Consider the following 6218-nt stretch of genomic DNA (forward strand, 5'->3'; position numbering starts at 1 on the left):
GTATAGTTCGGTTTCCAAATAATATTGGTTTATCAATTGACTCTGAAACTATGCGTAATATGGAAACTGAACTATAATACCCCACAATAAAAACAGCCTACAACTAATTTATGAATGGAATAACTGCAATAAGGTGACAAAACGATCCATATTTCTATCCTGAATATACGACATGAACTGAAAGCTGGAAGGATATACTTCCCGTTTGAAAATTGTCATTTGAATAAAACCTACTGAACAGATGAATCATTAAGCATTTTGTTTATTCTTTTCCATTTTAAATTCATATATGAAAACTAACTACAAAATCTATTTTATGTCTTAATCTAAAATAAGTTTATATGTTTGCTTTAGTTTATTTATTTTACTTTCTAATGTCTCATATAAAATTTTTCAAAAAGGGTTTCTTTTTGAACCCTTATGTGATAAAGGATTGAACGGATTTGATAACAAAAATATTTTCTGAGAAATTTGATTGGATGCTGAAAACCTGTATAAAATAATTTTTTGAGAAAAACTTTTCTTTTTAAAAATGTTTTTTTTTTTAATAAGTTATGAAAAGGTTGTTAAAGTTGTTTTTAAAAACATTTTTAAGTAGAGGAAAAGAAAAAGAAATGGTGAGGAATTTCTTCATTATTATTTTTCCTTTTTTGAAATATTTAATCTCAAAATACAAGATGTTGGTGAAATTGTAACACTATTTTCTATTGTCCTCTTTCGATAAATCATATCTGAAGTGGATATATATATATATATATATATATATATATATATATATATATATATATATATATATATATATATATGGTTCAATCAGCTGATGAAAAAAAAAAAAAAGCAAAACTATAGCACACAAACCCCTTCAAAAACTATATGAATAAAAGTGTAATTTACGGTTCTGTTTTCCTGGCAGAAATATGATGATTTTTGAAACAAGTATATTCAAAAACATTGTCATAGTGTTTTTGTTTGTTGCATTTTATTTTATAAATAATTTTTAATTTCGATCCAAAACAATTCTGTTTTGAGGCAAATATTTTTAACTAATTAAAATTAATTTTACCCAGGCGAATTTTCATTTATTTGTATTTAAAATCGTCTAACTACTGCTGAATTATAAGCCACATATTTATTTGTGTGTTACAATTTTGTCATTTTTTTCATGTCTGCTAAATGAACCCATATGTGACTATACATAAAACAGATGTGTTTTTAATTATACAAAAAAAAAAAAAGAAGAATTTATGGATTTTAACCAATTTTTTTTAATTAAAAAAAAAAAGAAGTAAAATTAAAAGGTACTTATTTCCCATTAAAAAAAACAACAAATAATTGAAAACCAAAAAACACTCATTTTATCATTGTTAACATTTTTTTAATTTCCTTTTAAATGAATCTTGTTACATTATTGTTATTTCCATCAATTACTTTTCATTTTTTTTTTTGTCTGGAAGAGAAAGAAAGAACTTAAAAAAAAAAAATTACTGAAAGTGGAAAAAATACTGCTGGCTTTCTTTTTTTTTTTTAAAGGCCATATTGAATTTTTCTTCTCTGAATGAAATGTCAAAACAAAAAAAAAACTATTGGAAATAAAATCTATGAAATATTCCAAATAGTTGCTTTTATTTTAACTTTATTTATTAGCTTAATGCATACTTACGCAGGTTTTGGAATTTAAGTTTAAATCCAATCATTACTTTGATGCGTGACGGAGCTTAAATCTATGATCCTCTCCTGCCATAAAAAATTTGTAATAAATATTCGTCCAGCTTTAACAATCGTCAGTTCCCCTCACTCTCTATTTATACCTAAAACTAAATGAAAATTTGAACATCTTCTTTCCTAGAACTATCTGTGGAACGCAATACTGTGGGTCTGCTTTCCAGCTGATTATAACATGGTTGTATTCAAGTCTAATGTAAATAAGTTCTTGTTGAACTATCCTCTAATATAATTAAATCCTATACAAGGTTTTATTTTTTTTTACAAAGGAGTCATCACTTATCAAGGCATGGAAGCCACTCAAGGATAAAAGTTAATGAGTGTATGGTAACCAATAGGACAATATCGTAGTAATCGTTGGTAGTGGAAATTTGTTAAATTGGATTACTTAAGAGGATGGCTCATCAAGAATTTGTTTACATTGGACTTGAAGGCGACCATATGGTAGTTAGCTGGAAAGCAGGCAAACGAAAGAGTTCCTGACACTCATTGACCCTTATTGGCCTGCATGCCTTGATAAGTATTGACCCCCACCCCATCCACATAAAAAACAAAACAGAGTGAATAATGGTGAAGCTATGTGCATCTTTTCCTCGACAATCACTGACACTCAACGCTGTTTGTCATGGTGTTCTGATAATCATTTTTTTTCTTCTCACTCTGCCTTGTCAGCATCTCTTTCACATTGGTGTTTGCTGAGAAAACGAGAACTGACTTACAACTATAAAGATATGAAAAAAAACTCTGACATATTCTGTCGATATCAGTTCAACTCTCAGTGTGAGTAATAAATGATCCCCCAAATGTTGTCTGTTGATCGCTGTCTGTTGGGGCATCTTTGTCGTCAGTTGAACGGCTCGTTTCCTCATCTGCTAAAACTGCTTGATCTTCTCGGAGCTTCCAACTGTCGTCAACCGTCATAAACTGAAAACTGTCCATTGTTTTTGGGTTGACTTTAAACATCCTGAGGTAATACGCATGGTTTCTCAGTTTTTTGTCAACAATCAGAATGACTGATAAGTGGAAATGACTAGCCTTCTCAACCACTCCCATTTTCAAAAACTGTCTACCGACCGCAAGGTATCTTCCTGTCTTGACAATTAAAACCTTGAAGATCCCCCCACCCCACCATCGTCTTTTTACTAATCTTACTTCCTATACTTTTGTTCTATTAATGAACCATTTCCTCTCATTATTTTTTTTTTTTTTTTAACTTTTGACACATTTTTCCTCTTTTTTTTAATCACTTCCTACCACTCTGCGAGACAGAAGACATCCATAGTACCACAAATAATGTTGTATAAATTTTATTACCAAAGCAATCAAATTTACTTGGGACAATAAAAACATAACCAAATGCAACAAGCCATTTAAAGCGACAAGTAGAAAATAATTACATTCATATGCAATCTGAGTGTTTGTCCAGGATCTCTTTCAACCTGCATATGGTAATCGTCAACACAACCTTCTCTGGCCAACTGTTTCACAGAGCAGAAATACAGACAGGGAATGCTGCTTTTCTTTTAATCAGCCAAAAGTGATGATGCTACATCTTTTGCAGGTACCTGTTGAGATTGTGCCTTAGTGCTCAAATGAAAATCTCCTTGAAAGGTAGATTCAAATTTCTGTTGATAATCATGTACGACAAAATTAAGTCTCCTGGTATCTCTGTTGCTCGGATAAAAACAGATTTAGTCTTTGGAGTTGCTCTTTATAGGTAAGCAAGGAGAATCCCAGAGTGATCAAGTGTTGAACGTGGCCCAATTATCTTTTAGTAAATAATGATTTATTGCTTGAGTGGCATACTCCAAAATGGATTGTAACATTTAATGCTACTAAGACTAAACTCCTTTCCTTTAACAACTATAAAAAAAACCTTGTCAACCATCGATTGCCAACACAAATCACATCCTATCTGAGAGCACATCTTTCAAACTCCTCAGCCGAACATTCACAGAATGTGTAAATTGGAACAAATACATTTTTTCCAAAGGAGATTGTCAAGGCTGCTGCAAAGAAGGTGGGCTTCCGTTACCTTTTTAAGAAAAGTACTTGTAGCAGAGAGCATTCTATATCTATATATACATTGAGGATGTTGTTGGATTTCAGGACAAGAATTTATCTAGTCTGTTGGATTATCCAGGTTTGTGCTGCACAGAAGGTGGGTTTCCTTTTACCTTGTAAGAAAAGTACTTGCACTAGAGAGCATCTTATTCCTTTACAAAGCCACAATTCGCCCATGCATGGAGTATTGTTGCCATTTTGAGGCTGGAACATCTACCACTACAAATATGTGCTTCATAATCTCTTTGCCTGATCAGTGCGATTCAAAATCAGAACTACAATGAATATTGTATGGCGATCTACCTACTGAGCTAAGAATCTCCTGATGGTAGTGGGAGAAATTGTATCACATTAGTAAATTAGGGTACATATCCAGTTTACAACCCAATCTCCAGCAACTTTGTGCCGGCAGCTTATGTAAGCAGTTGGAAAATGCCAAAACAATTAGCCAATGAACTGTCGGAAAAAAGTTCCAATGAAAAATTCATCAAATGAGGAAAAAATTTTAAAACAAAAAATGATTTTCAACACACTTTATCGACGTGTAAATAGAAAGCCATTTTTAACATGGGGGGGGGGGGGCGGAGAAACGGCAAAAGTGCAACATATTGAATTAATGGTCTGGCAAACTTTGCTTAGGCTGTTTATGTAAACTGTTGGAAGATGCCGACATGAAGTTACCAGAGATTGGATCATAAATGGGAATAAGAACGTAAATTATTTACTCATTATTTTTATTTATTCACTATACTCATAATTGAAAAAAACGTTCACTTATTTTTACGTTGTGAATCTATCTCTGCTCTGTTATTTTTATAGCAAGTGCTCGACTAAGCTTCAACCTTTGATACTACCCAATAAAACATTCAAGGCAAGCACTCGTCACTCTACAAGCACTTGTCAATCTACAGTAACTGTCAACAATTTCTCCTACTCTCTAACTGTACCTAAAACTTAATTCAAATTCCATGAACAAAGTTTCTTTCATAAAACTGTATGCCTATGGAATCTATACCACAAGGCTGTTTCTCAGCTGACTATGACATGGTAGCTTTCAAGTGCAATGTAAACAAGTTCTTGTTGAGCTGTCCTCTTAAATGATAAAATACTACCTACTTTCCACTACTATTGCTCATTACGGTGTTGTTTCATCACCCACCTAAACCCTTAATCTCAAGTGGCTTTTAAGCCTTGATAGGCAGTGACTCCCTTGTAAAATCAAAAACAAAAGTAACATTGCCTAAATGCTAAGTGGAAATCATTAATTCTTTCACTTCACCTATAAATAACATAATCGATTATGATTTTACAAGTGCAACATACTAGTTTTCCCTTTTCTTAAAACATTTTAACCATTCTGTGGGGCGCAGACCATCTTGCTTAGGATTTGGTCAACTGTAATCAGTACTCTAAAGGCTATCGTTCTAAACATGGGTAAAACCTAACAAAGAGAAAAAATAATCATTTAAAACAAAAACAGAAAAATTATTATCAGAAAATCTAAAAGATTAAGTGTTCGGCAATATCAGAGTCTCTGTTTCATTTTACTTTTGTCGAAGTTCTCAGAAATCAAAGGACCCCCTTACCTGGGGCTAACACTTGATTTCTATGCGAGATGCATAGATATTCGAGTGTTCCATTAAAAATCGTTTACATCTCAAGCGTTGAGTTAGTAAAGAAGTTGAGAACATGAATTCCATCTCCCCAATTGATCATTTAAAGATGTTATAGTATATATTTTTTTAGGTCTCCTAGTCGTACTGGATTCCAGGACAAGAATTTATCTAGTCTGGTGGAGTATCCAGATTTGTGCTATTTCTTGGGGTAACATCACTCGGAGAAGGTGCGCCATTCCTCGTATAAGCCACTGCAAGATAGCCATACTGATTAGATCCTATTTGGGCTGTGAAAATGTGATTTTGAATATTTAGTCAGAATTTGCTTCTAGGGAAAAATATCTTTATGCCAGGTTGTCCAGACAAACCCCTGTCCAGAGAGACCTTAGACACTCAAGGAAAGTGTCTAGTAGATAGTTTCAAGCGCGGTGTCTCTGTGCGTGTGCACACATGTATGCAATGGAATGTTCATGTAAAGTTCTCAATAATCTTACGGTTAACTCTATCATCCGATCACACTTTCCTGAATCAAAGGTTCAATTTTTGCTTGGTTTCGTTCTTACAATAAGTTTCATTGTTTTTCTAACCTTGTTTGTTTTGTTTTTTTCTCCTCAGATGATGGTTCCACTATATTTTCTCCCAAGTTCAGTTGGCATCTTCATTCATCATCATTCATTATTTTGCAAATGCTGTCAAAATGATGGATTTTAATAAACTCCATAATCTTTTCACTAGTGGGACATGTGGAAATTCCACAGTGAACTCTTTCATATGTAATATTGATGTTGGCATTCTGTAGATGTCCTGTGTAAATGG

This window comes from Euprymna scolopes, chromosome 19 (genome assembly GCF_053919585.1).
Source record: "Euprymna scolopes isolate OS-2025 chromosome 19, ASM5391958v1, whole genome shotgun sequence".
NCBI lineage: Eukaryota > Metazoa > Mollusca > Cephalopoda > Sepiida > Sepiolidae > Euprymna > Euprymna scolopes.